Source organism: Athene noctua, chromosome 1, assembly GCF_965140245.1.
Source record: "Athene noctua chromosome 1, bAthNoc1.hap1.1, whole genome shotgun sequence".
NCBI classification, from domain to species: domain Eukaryota; kingdom Metazoa; phylum Chordata; class Aves; order Strigiformes; family Strigidae; genus Athene; species Athene noctua.
This window is the reverse complement of record NC_134037.1, coordinates 226,877,557-226,892,019: the sequence shown is the minus strand read 5'-3', so window position 1 is coordinate 226,892,019 and position 14,463 is coordinate 226,877,557.

Here is a 14,463-nt window from a genome sequence, read left to right as displayed (position 1 = left end):
TATTAGGTTTAATTTCAGCACATCTGCACAATTGAATTGCATGAGATTGATAAGTAATGGTGTTTGCTTAGTACTAAATAATCAACTCAATTTAATATACTTTCTGTAGTTAAACCCACTATTACCACTAAATTTGCCATCATCATTGCATCTTACATATGATTCCCTCGGTGAATTCTAGTGGTGGTAATATGTCATCACATTAGAATCTGCATTTCTGACTATCCTATTATTCTGAATTAATGAGAAGCAGAGATTGCAAATTGTAAAATAATGTAATGCTATGAATTATTAATATATTTTTAAAAAATATTATGTAATGGAGTATATCATTATTTTATTTCTGATTGAAGACTAAATATCAGAATTCTTGGGCTCTGTAGACAGATTTACTGTATAAACATTGATAGTTGCTTTAGTTTAATGTCAGTGAGTCGTGGCTAACATTTATGGTACCTTAGTGTAATATTCACATTACAAATGGAAACCATATAGAATATGCCTGAATTTAATTGTGTATTGGTGATTTGAGTTGGTATTTTTCAAGGGGAACAAGAAAACAAGCTGTGTGATGTAGTCTCCCACATACAATCTGCATTTTTGTTTCCCTTACAACTTTTCAAAAATTCTGTCCTCAGATAACTTTTGACAAAACACAGGATACAGGTCATTGTACTTTCTAAGATATCTAGACCAGCTGAAAACCCCCTCAATCAAACAAAAAACCCAAAGAAGCAGAAAACAACCAGCACAGATGATTAATTATGGATTTGATATAATTAACCACAACGTGCTTTTGAATTATACGCAATTCATTTCCACATTTTGATGGAATATCAGGTGAAGCTTGATCATGAAATTATTTGAGTTTTGACTTAGGATTTGAATTTGTATTATATACCTTTTCATCTTTTCTAGGTTTACTGAAAGCACCAAGACATTTAATTTCTGGGCTAAAGTGTTTTGGAATGAATAGCTAAATAGATAAGAAACTGTCTGCAAAAGGAACAAATATGCATATATAAGTAAAAAACCAAAATCTCTTTACATAATAGGAATGTATTGTATTAGAACCTGATTTTCTGAAAGTCTCTGTAGAAATATGATTGGATGGGGTTGTGGCTAAGGCACTGGATTAAGACATCAGTATTCAGCTTCTGGCTGTGTAGCACATTTCCTGTGACCTTTGACATTTCACCTTGGCCTTTCAAATCTCATTCCTCTGTCTTTTTTTTTTTTTTTTGGTTTTATGCTATGAATCCATTTTACTTACAAATAGTGCATGGGACTGTTCATAAGATTTGCTAGCCAAAGACATGCCACTGATGCAATTAATCAAATGAAGGAGACAAAGGTATATGACCTCATTATTCACAAAAAGTGCTGTATATATACACACAAATGCAATTACTTTTTGTGAAAGTGATGGAGAAAATTAAAGTCTGCTGTTCAGAGCCAACAAATTTGCTTCCAGCAGTTTATTTATGGCACTTCTATTTCTTCAGTCAGAAAATAATCTGGGTATTTTCAATTTAGGAATCAATTTAATAACTGTAATGTTAAGAAATAGAAGCAAAATAAATTTAATATTAAAATTCCTTGGTCTGATCATTACATCTATTATCTTAAAAACGTTCCATCCTTTCCTCAGGAATTTCCCAAATCCTACTCAGTCTAAGAATGAGTTACATACTGAGTCAAGCTAGTACTCCAAAGATGTATTTTGGAGAGATAATATATTGTGAGAATTTACATGGTTTCACTACCATTATATGGGCTGCATTTTCAGAGGATCGTGGCCCTTAAGCTTTAAAAAATAACTTTATTGAAGGGCTAAAATAGCCATTAAAAAATAACTATATGGGTTGGAATGACCCATATATAGTTGCTTTGCTCAACATTTTAATGATTTCTGTTGACAGTCTTTCTTTAAATCTTTGATACTTCTCTTGACAGAACAGCCTGATGAAAACTTACAGTTTGAAAGAACAGAAAGTGTCCTTTCTTAGCTCATGAAATTCCACAATGGGAGCATGAACTTTCTTTGTGCCCATCAAAAAGCAGATTTATGCTACAACTTGTATAGTCTTTGCAGGCCAAAGAAGCACATTTTAATGTGAATCCAATAAATTATTCTTAGTCTAATTAAAACATAAATCTAGTCAAAATGCAAGTTATTAGTAGTAGTCCTGACATAATACTAGCAGCTTTAGTCTAAATTATCCAATTAATAATAATAATAAAAAAATTCCTAATACTGTTAACACTGTTATATGAAAATTTTTGTATAACACAACATCTTTTCTAGGAGTTTTTGCTTACATAACCAATGTTCTTCTGTTATACTGAGTTGTAAGCATCCCAACTCCTTCATCAGGATACACATCCTGGTGTGGGGATCCAGATGTTGGTAGTGGGGGGTTTCTTCCTGTTTTGACACATTGAGGACACCTTGTTCTCTCTTCATTGCTCTGTAATTTCATGCTACATCTACATTTACTACACATAGTGTGGTTTACATAATCTGAGTACCTTTTTGGTGCTCTCTTTGTTAACCTCTGAAACAAATGCTATCCAGCTCACAAGGCTGCACTCCTTCACTGATCATTAACTGACAACAGTTAACCTGCTCTTAGCTCTGAGGTTTTTTGTTACTGTCCTGTGCTCGGTTTTTCAAAGCTTCTGCTATCATCCTGTGCTTTCACTCCTCTACATCCCATCATTATTTTAGGGTAATAGATTCAACACAAAATACTTTTTATCAATACTTGTTACTTAACAGAAATGAATCAAAGTTTTTGTAACCCTAGATGTTGCACCAACTATAGAAAATTGTTCAAAGCTGAGCAAATCTAAAACAAAATAGCTAATACTCATCAGGCTACTGGACAATGGCTGTTACAGTAACTGTCAAGCTAAAATTAAGTGCCAGAAAAGTACAAAATAAGCCCGGACAAAACAAATCTGAAAACCTCAGGCATAAGGCTTTACAGACTTAGTAAAATCTGTGGCCTGTTAAAGCAAAAAAATGTGGTTGCAAGCCTACATAAGTAAAACCCTCTCTATGACAACAGCCTTCAAAGCTAACAGAAATAAACCAATTGCTCAAGAGCAATTCTGAAGGCTCGTGTTCCGTACCTCCGACCAACAGGGGGATGAGGGTGACAGCTGAGCAAAAATCAACTTGGGTGTAGCATTAATTCCTTCACTTGAAAAGATCATGTACAAAAATGGTTTATCAAAAGAAAGGTAGTCTGGATGCAAAGACAGCTCTGAAAAACTACAAAAAAATGTATCTATCCTATGAATTGCAGCTTTGACACCTCTTGCATATAGATTTTGATACATCTAACAAAATTACCATCTTCCTGGGAATCTCCCTCCTCTCTTGCTCCCTTGCTCTTGAAAAGCATGATTAAAAAAAAGAATTCATATCATACAAGTAAATTTATGTCTGCCATAGTTTACCTATCAAGTCTTCAATATTCAACATGGTTTTTGTGTAATTTTCTGTGTTTTTTCCTTTGAGGCCATCTGAAAATTCCTCCTTGATCAACTCCAACTGAGTTTGGAGTTTGTCAACTCTGTTTGAGTGACAGAAAATACTTGATATATGTATGGCAACCTCAGGTTCTTTGAAAATTGTTGAAGTTCATTTTTAGTTTTTATTTACATGAGTAGGTTAATATAGAACAATAAGAAGGAAATGAAGTACATTCTGAAAGAAGTAAATGGAAGTCCATGGAACAGCAAACCACCAACACTATTGTGTCATTAGCAGAAGTGGTACTTAGGTGCTTGTGAATATTTGCTCATTTTTTTACATATCAGAAGGATCTGAGCCCTTACTTAATATCCCATGGATGTCTGTGAGTCATATGAGACCTTGAAAATCTGGCTTCTACACACATTTCTTTAATTCCAAGGAATATTTTTAATGTAGCTCTTGCATAGCCTTGCATACAGTTTAAAATTATATGAGCTTATGAGGCTGATGAAGGACATTCTCAATTTCATTGACTGTAGCTGCAATTACACCTTTCAACCAATATTTTTGTGCATATGTTTTGTGATGATTTGGCAGAATCACCACCAAAGGATTTTTTCCCTTCCTCTCATATTCTAAGGCTGTGATGAATGAAAACAAAGTAAAAAGCTGAGACAAAGGAAATAACATTAATTACATTGAGACAGTCTGCTAGCACTCAGGGTGGATGAGGTTTTTTTATAATCAAGTTTCACCACTATCAACAGTCCAAATCAGCTTCTGTGCTTGTTCCACTGCATGGCCGAAAAACTAGGTAGGTCATTTGTCACAAAACATAAAAGAATTTAGTCTCCTGAAATGGAGAATCCATGCTTATAAGCCTATCAGTAATTCATACTATAATTCCATCTTTGCATAATCATCAGAGAGATTAGCTGCCAGCAGCCTGTTTATGTGCAAGAGCATAGCAATTGGTTAGTTTTCCTTGTAAACCTATAAATTTTTATGAGGTTTATATATTTTGATCAGCAAACATATTCTGAGGAGGAATAAATATTTTTTAATAAAAAATTTTTTAAACTAAACATATTTCATTTTTACTGATGCATGGATACTGGTTTGATATTTTCTTATGAGAGGTAGCCAAAAGCAAATTGAGCTCTCTTTTTGTGATTGGTAGACAAGGTAAAAAGCTTGAACTCGAGACTGTATTAATGCAGAGGACCACTGAATGAATTAGACCTCTTTAGTGCTTGAATCAACTCATCTGGAAAACTGGGTATTATCAAGACCTGACTGAAAACCAGATGTTGTAGCACAATAGATACAGTTTCCATAAATAAATCACAGCCAAAACCTATGTGAAATTGCAGGCAGTTATTGTAAAACAGTAGAGGAAAAATAGATTTGTGATATTCTTTGTTGGGAAATCAAGCAAAGGTTCAAAGAGGTATGTTGCGATGGTTCCAATACAACTTCGCCATGAGAGGTTAAGTAGCGTGACATTGCAAATTTCTTGAGGGAAAAAAATACTTGAAATCTGGGAGACCTAACATCATAGAAAATCATTTAATAAGGGATACATTTGGCAGAAATCAGTCAAAATGACAAGGTGAAATATCAGATAGAAATTTTATTGGAATTTCAAATAATTAATCCTTTATTATAGGTAATTCTCATATTTATAGTCTTAATGTTAATAAATCTTTGATAGACTTTACACATATTTCTTATAATAGATTTATTTCTCATCGTTTATGTTTTTCAGACAGTGATGTTGTTTCATCTGGTATAGGAAGAAACATAGTAACAACTGAAGGAACTAGGTCTTTCTCCCCGGAGAAGGCTCAGGGGATGCCTCATCGCAGTATTCCAGTACTCAAGAGGTGGATACAAATTGGTCAGAGACTCTCTTTTTACAGGGAGCCATATGGAGAACACAAGGAGCAATGGACACAAGTTTCACTGAGATGTGTTTCATCTTGATATAAGAAAGAAATTTTTCACAGTGATAACAATCATTCACTGCATAAAACTCCCCAGGGACGAGGTGGAGTCCCCGTTACTGGCAGTTTTCAAAATGTGATTGGACAGGGCTCTGGATAAGCTCTTCTAGGCTCTTTCCCATGAAAGGTTGGACTAGATGATCTCTTGAGGACCCTTACAACCTGGGCTGTTCTTTGATTTTACAATTCTAACTTAAAGAAAGTACTGAAATTGAAATTTTCATGCTAACATCTTCTCATTGAGCAATGATATAATTGCACTAATAATACCTTTCTGAAGAGATGTATGACCTGAATTCAAACTATTAGTTTACCTATGCAGTAATATTTTACAATTCATAGTTGACACCAGTTTGAAACCTCTCTGAAATAATTTTCAATCAGAATGAAAATTATCTAAAAAGTTATTTCCATAAATATCAGAGGTCATCTGAGTTAAAAGTGTCCTTGTATTTAGAAAAATTACTATGTGTCATTGGCTCTCTCTTTATCTCTCTTTATCAATGTTGTGTGTACTGAGTAGGGTATGATTCAGAACTGTAACTACCCAATTTAAATACAAAGAGTGATTAGATTTTTTTTGGTTGTGGTGACATGCAGCACTCACAGGTTATTAATATGGATGTCTTATTGAAAATAAGGATACAAATCTCGGTGGCTATAATGCTGTGAGTGCAGGTAAGCATCACGATTTATATACTACCAAAGGAAGATTTTCTTTAAATACCAATCACTTATACAGTTGAAACCCCTGGAGAACTCTCTCTCTTGTTTCTTTACAAGAGAAGTTTCTGTAGTGAGAAAGACCATTCTGAGTCTGGGATAGGGAGAGAAATAAAAACGCATTTTAAAATAATGAGAATTCACTATAGATGTTACCAACATAAAATAGAAAAGAAAGCCTCTGGTTCTCTTTCAGAAATTCAGAATTTATGTTAAACCAGTAGTAGTTAATATTTTTTTCCCTCCAAATTTACACATACATAGCACACTTTGATTCTGCAATAAAGCGTAGGAAGTGACACCCAACAGTCAAACACTGCTTTCTTAACAAGGTCTACATATTGTAAGCTGTCTTCTGTTACTCTCAAAATCCTGCTTATGGGCAAAGAAGAAATGTATCTTATACTTAAAACAAAAAAACTTCTTGTTTGTGGAACTGAAATCTTGAGTCCAGGAATAATTTTTAGCTCAAAAGTAATTAATATAGAAAAAGAATCAATAATTCTATGCAGAAAAGGTTTCAGTAATAGAGTTAATATAGTTATACACATACTCTTTAGTTTCTAGTCCTTTTCCTGGTGCTATACTTACTCTTCCCCTGCTCTTCAGGGTCCCAATGTTGATGGTTTTATTCTGCTCAACTCTGTGAGTTGTCAGCACGTGCAGTCCTTCACTGGGAGGAATGTAGTGTTCATCTTAATGGTTTCTTCTTCTTCACTGTAGGATCCAGTTGGGATATTTTTTGTATGTTTTCTAACACACTTTTACATCTTTTCTCTTTCTTCATTAGTCTACAGCACCATATAACATCCAGATGTACACGCTATATGGTGCCTTTTAGATATGTCAGCTACTGTTGTCCACTTTGGTACCCATAGATTTGTCCAGCACTACTATAACTGACTGTGGGTGAGTTGTGTATAGCTGTGGGGTCTTCAGTGCCAGTCTGTACCTGTGCCACATCCCTCTTCATCTGTATCTGCACTTCTCTGCTCTGCAGCCTGTGTCCCCACTTCTAAAGGCTTGTGTTATCGTACCAGACTCATATTTCTTGACACTGCATCACTATGGTGTAGTCATAAATATCTCATTCTATGTAGAGTAAGAGCTTATAACTGCTATCTATGTAAAACTATTTTCATACTATAGAAAGATAAACACAATTAAAGCAAATTATCCATCATCACCCACTAAAGTAGAAAAGTTGTTGTCACAACTAAACTAAGTAAAACATAGCTGTAGGCAGGTCAAGGTAACTTCAGACAGAATAAGCTTGACCAGCCTCAGTTCTGAGTCTGTGCAAACTCGGTATAAAACATATGGCCTGTTAATAGTCATGACAGTACAATATTACAGGGTTACATGGTTATTACCTGTTTAGTCTTGCAGTTTAGGATGTTTAGTAATTCAAAGGAGGAAGCCAAACATTCAAGCAGAGGTAGGATGCTGTGATTCCAAAATCTTAATATAGTTGCTTTAGTGTGTGTGGGTATATATATATATAATTTTTTCCCCCTACATACTACCTGTCAAGCACACTTTGAGGAATTTGAGATTGTGATTCAGGCCAAGGATAAGGTGATTGCATATTTGTTTATAATCTAGTTATTTTTAGACAGCATATATACTCAGAGTTAAGTCTGGTTTTCCACTATACACTAACAGAGATTAGATATTGAGATGTAGATAATTCAACTATTGGTTTGAATCTTGGTAGAAATTCTTTCTTATAAAAACCCTGACAAAGATACAATTGAATTTCTCTTGGCATTGCTGTGTTCTTTATATGGAATTTGGAAAATAGTCAGATAGATACCTTAAATTTATTTGGACTTTCTTGTCTAATCATGACATCAGAGTGAGACCTCTGAGATACAGTAGAACATATGTAGTGAGATTTTGAATGCTCAGCTATGTTTTCAGATGTATTTATAATAATTGCTTTTGACTAGAGATTATAGGTCTCAGTGGGTTCTTCTGAAGCATTTCTAGGCAGTTATAGACATACTGCAAAAAGCACTTGAGACAGTGTTTCTGTGCAGCCCTAAAGGCACTTTTAAAAAGGCTCTTTTTTTTTAACAGATGGTGCAATTTGCATCCTGCTGCTTTTAAGGGTTGTCTTCCTTATCCTGAGGTATTCTAGTGTACTCTTGTGCAAATTCTATTTGTCCATTACAACTGTTTTTGGTTTTTTAATTTCAATTCTTCTCTGACTTATCTTTCACTTTTATTGTGTGGTAATTTTTTCGGGGGATTACTGGCCTAATCAGACTGATGCAGCCATGACGTACACGACCCTGTATAGTTGTAATAAGGCTCCTCCCTTCCTTTTATGGTTCTGAAATAGCACATTAAAAAATTGCTTCTCTGAAATTACAAATAGAATTGCTAATATAGTGTAATGATTAATTTGTTACACCATATTCCTAGAGGGTTTTTTTGCAAAGATCATGTGAAATCACCCATAATAAAGGCTAATTTTAAAATGTCATTTAATTTAGATATTTTTATTTTTAAAACACATGGCTTTTGTTCTCTGGAAAGTTGCCCACTGACACCCTGAAGAATATACCCCTTTATCTTAAAATTCCAAGACATTGAGGTAGAGACAGCAATTCTTGATATACTTCCTTTCATAGTTGTGGTGCTTTTCCAAAAAACAGAATGGCAGCCAGAGAGAATCATGGTGCCTTTTTTAGATCTTGTCCAATGTGTGGTTGTTCTCCACTGGATACAATTAAAGTCAAGTGGAGCCACCATTTATTAAATCTTCATGTCATCTCATGATCACATCTGTGGTGGCTTTCAGAGAAGGAGGGTTAGGGAACCCCATGAGATGAATGAATTCTGTTATATGGCTTTTTTTTTCTTCAAGAGTGATTACTGAACCACTACTGAAAATGAAGAAGTAAGGTCAGAGGTAGCAATGCGTAACTTTTGCCATGTTACCACAGCTGCTATACCTATACTTAAGGAAATTTACGTTTGTGTCATGTGTTGGAAGATGGTGACTTCTCACAATATCTCTATTTTCTTTGCCTTCTAGATCCCTTGTGGGAGTGTCAGCACTGCGCAGCTGTGGGAGATTCAATTTAAGAGCCAAATTGACATCAGCCGGTCAGCTCTGCTCTGCACAGACCCGGAGAAGGAGAAAGGTTTTAAGAAGAAACTGGCCTTGGAAGAGAGACAAGAAACTGCCAGGCAGTGCTAAGGTAGCAGGGAAAAACAATAGACAGCTGCAACATTGAGCTCTGGAAAAGTACGGAACTGTCTGATGGGAGAGAGGGCTGATGGCTGTCTAGTTGCTGATTTGCTTATTAAGAAGTAAAAGCTTGAATGAGAGCATAAGTATGTATTACTGTATAAGTATTATTATTGCAAGAAGAAAAACAGAGATTAAAGAAAATAAATGGCCCCTGCCCTGCAGAAAGAAGAACACTTTGACTCATTTCTTTTTGGCCTCTACGACTGGTGTCCCCGATGTGCAAATTATTTTGGCCACTGCAATCCCTGGCAGAAAAACTGCACAACTAAACATAAGTTGATCGGATGTGTATGACTTTTGGAATATTTGCCACAGGCCAAGCGTGTATACCTACTTAAACTTGTTTATATACACAGATATAGGCAGGTGTCTCTTGGCTCTTCCAACACCGAGCTGCCCAGTCATGAGTCAGCTCCAGCCCAGGAGCTATCATCTAACTTAATTTGTGAGATGCTGTGTCTCATCTAAAGCATTCCACTTTTACCAGTCTAGAAGATGTAGAAATAATTCCCAGTATTCTTGTAAAGTAACAAAAGCCTATTAATCCCGCTTTATAGATGGTGATCTGAAGAGCAGAAAAAAATGACTTGTTTGGAGGTCACATGGAAAATCTATGACGTATGATACATACCTCCTAATTTCCAGGCTGACACTATGGCCGTTAAATGACTATTCATCTTCTTTGCTTGAAGTGGTGGTTATACAGTTAGAAGCCTAGTATTAATGTCCTGTTTTTCTCTGCCGTCACCAGAACAGTACTGAAATGTGTTGGTGAATATGACTCCACATTTAGGAAAATAAAGGAGTTAAATACTTTTAATTTATATCTTTTAAGGTGAGTAAAAACTGTGAAAATATAGAAAATGGAGTGTCGTGGTTTGAACTCAGCTGGTAGCTAATCATCACATGGCCAGTCATTTACTTTCCCCCCTCCCCAGTGAAATAGGGAAGGGACAAAAAAGGAAACTTGTAGGTTGAATTAAAAAAAATTAATAGTAGTAACAAAACAACAGTAACAATATAAGTCCAAACAGGTAAAAATACAGCAGTGGCTTGGCAATCAGTACACAACCCACCCCCAGCAGCAATCCCAACTGCACCAAAAATCCTGCTGCACCAACCAGGAAACTGAAACTGAAACGGAGCGTGAAAGAGCACACGTCCGCCTATATACTGAGCATGATGCCACTCCAATGAAATCCTGGCCCAGCCCTCCAGCTATGGTCCCTCTCAGCCCAAGGAAAGTTAACTCTATCCTGGCCAAAACTAGAACATGGAGAAAATAACTCTATACTTGTACTGACCTGCTTAGAATCCTTTCTTAGTCTTGATGGTGAGAGATGTAAATAGAATTAGGGTCACAAGCACTTGTGATCATCAAAGACTATACAAGCAGATTATATAGATCAAATTTAGTTGGGATAATTATTAACATCCTGCTCAAATGCTTTTTCATTATGTAAGAAAATTTAGCCTATTTCATCCTATATTACAGTTGTGATACACAAAGTAGTTGCAGTTTTACCTCAGATGAGCCTGTATTTTAAGGAAGTATTTCAGCATGGGTAATATATAGTTATTTATTGACATCTTTCATGATGAAAGACAAAAATAAAATAGTGTTACTCATTTCACATATGTTATTGAACTGCTGTCAGTTGTTATTAAAATTTGGTATTTAATAACCTACGCTGCAAGCTGCAGTCATCCACAATGAAACACTCAAAACCCCCTCATTTTAGATTCAGTAATGGCTTTCTCATAAAGTAATTACTTTTGTATGCTCCTGGTCCATCAAGGTTATTTCTAAAATAGTGGAACTTTCTTTCAAAAGCATAGCTGTATGGTGAGCTGCAGAAAAAAATATACAGCTTTCTTATGAAAATTAGGCACTTAACTTCAGATGATAAAACAAGAAAGGGATAAGCAGCTGAAGTTATTTCATAGAATCATAGAATCACAGAATGGTTTGGTTTGGAAGGCACTTTAAGGATCTTCTAGTTCCACGCCCCCCCTGCCATGGGAAGGGACACCTTCCACCAGACCAGGTTACTCAAAGCCCTGTCCAACCTGGCCTTGAACACTGCCAGGGAGGGGGCAGACACAGCTTCTCTGGGCAACCTGTGCCAGTGTCCCACAACTCTCACAGTAAAGAATTTATTCCTAATATCTATATATGAATCTATCCTCTTTCAGTTTAAAGCCATTATCCCTTGTTATGGTAAGGGGCTGGCAGCCAAACACCATGCAGCCGGTAGCTCACCCTTCCTCCAGCTGGTAAATGGGGGAGGACACTGAAGAAACACAAGTAAAAACTGTTTTATAATAAAACAATAATAATAATGGAAAGTACAAATGGGTAATACACGATGCAATTACTCAACACCCACCGACTGATATCCAGCCTCTCCCAGCAAGCAATCCTGACAGAACAAAGATCCTGCCATTGCAGATCGGAAGTGAGAGAGGACCCACCTTCTTTATATACTGAGCATGATGTCACATGATATGGAATATTCCAGTGGCAAATCTGGGCCCAGCACTCCAGCTGTGCTCCCTACCTGCTCAAGAAAATTAACTCTATCCCAGTTGAAACCAGGACACCCTTCATCGTATCACTACACTCCCTAATAAAGAGTCCCTCCCCATCTTTCCTGCAGTCTCTCTTTAAGTACTGGAACGCTGCTATGAGGTCTCCCTGGAGCCTTCTCTTCTCCAGGCTGAACAACCCCAACTCTCTCAGACTGGCCTCATAGGGGAAATGCTCCAGCCCCCTCATCATCTTCATGGCCCTTTTCTGGACCTGATCAAGAAGGCCTATGTCCATTATATTGAGGGCCCCAGAGCTAGGCACAGCTGGGTTCCCACAAGAGCAGAGGAGAATGGGAGAATCACCTTCCTCAACCTGCTGGCCACAATTTTCTTGATGCAGCCCAGAATATGGCTGGCTTTCTGGGCTGTGAATGCACATTGCTGGCTCATAATCAGTTTTCCATCCACCAATGCCCCCTAGTCCTCATCTGCAGGGCTGCTTTTACTCCACCCATCCCCCAACCTGTATTTGTACGTGGGATTGCTCTTGGCCTTGTTGAACTTCATGAGTTTTGCATGGTCTCACGGCTCAAACCTGTCCAGGTACCTCTGGATAGCATTGCTTCCTTCTAGTGTGTCAACCACACCACACAGCTTGGTGTCATTGGCAAACTTGCTGATAGTGCACTCAGTCCCACTGTCCATATCTCCAACAAAGATGTCAAACAGTGCTGGTCCCAACATAGACCTTGAGGGATGCCACTGGTCACTGCTCTCCACTTGGACATTGAGCCATTGACTGCAAATATTTCAGTGAGACCATCCAACCAATTTCTTATCCACTGAGTGGTCCATCCACCAGATCCACGTCTGTCCAATTCAGAGACAAGGATGTTGTGTAGGACAGTGTCAAATGGTTTGCACAAATCTAGGTAGATTATGTCAATTGCTCTTCCCTTATCCACCAATGGTGTAGCCGTGTCATAGAATGCCACCGAATTTGTCAGGCATGATTTGTCCTTAGTGAAGCCATGTTGGCTGTCACCAGTCACCTCCTTATTTTCCATGTGCCCTAGCATAGTTTCCAGGAGGATTCACTCCATGATCTTGCTGGGCACAGAGGTGAGACTGACTGGCCTGTAGTTCCCTGGGTCTTCCTTTATTCCATTTTCAAAAATTGGATCTATGTTTCCCCTTTTCCAGAACTTCACCAGACTGCCATGACTTCTCAAATATGATGGACAGTTGCTTAGCCCTTTCATCCACTAGTTCCCTCAGGACCCACAGATGGATCTCACTGGTCCCATGGATTTATGCACCTTCAGGTTCCTTAGATGGTCTTGAACCCAATCTTCTCCTACAGTGAGTGGTTCTTCTTTCTCACAGTCCTTATCTTTACCTTCTGCATCTTGGGCGTTGTGGCTGGAGCACTTGCCGTTGAAGACTGAGGCATTGAGTACCTCAGCCTTCTTCATGTCCCAGGTAACCAGGTCTCTCCTTTCTTTCTGGAAAGGGTCCACATTTTCCCTAGTCTTCCTTTTATCACTGATGTACTTTTAGAAACTTTATCGTTGTCCTTGATGTCCCTGGCCAGATTTAATTCTATCAGGGTTTTAGCTTCCCTAACTTGATCCCTGGCTGCTCGGACAGTTTCTCTGTACTCCTCTCAGGCTACCTGTCCTTGCTTCCACCCTCTGTAGGTTTCTTTTTTGTGTTTGAGATTGTTCAGGAGCCTCTTGTTCATATATGCAGGTCTACTGGTGGTTTTGCCTGACTTCATCGTTGTCAGGATGCATTGCTCCTGACCTTGGAGGAGGTGATCCTTGAATATTAACCATTTCTTCTCATCAGAGTACAAATATTGATAGAAGGAATAAGTGGCAAACCAAATTAAATGCAACTGAATGTAGCTAATGTGTCTCAATAACTCACAGAAGGATAAGTCAAGGGCACAATGTACTCATTATTAATACTTAAGATCCAAGACTTGTAAGTAGTTTCACTAGTTCATCATCAAAGAAATTTTTGTAATATCAAAAAGCAGGTCAGGAAGACAGAAGCAACTTAAAAAGAAAATATTGAAATGTTCCAAACAGGTATCGGTTCAAACACCATAGATTATTTTAATGAAAAACACTTAAAAATTAAATATAACTTTAATGAATAAAACTACTCATTTAATTATTGCACTTTAATGGTTTGCAAAATGCAATGTTGCTCTACTTGAGAAATGTTTCTTTTTAAGCATGTTCTATTAAACACAACACACACCTGGGAAGCACTTGGAACAAAAATAAACTGACCTCAAAGACACTAAAAGGTATTGGTTTACAGTTTAATATAGAACTTTTAACAAAATAAAATAACCCCCCTTGTTACATAACAATATTCCTTTCATACCAGCATACTAATAATTACTGTTACTTCTGAAGAAAAAGCATAGTAGTTTC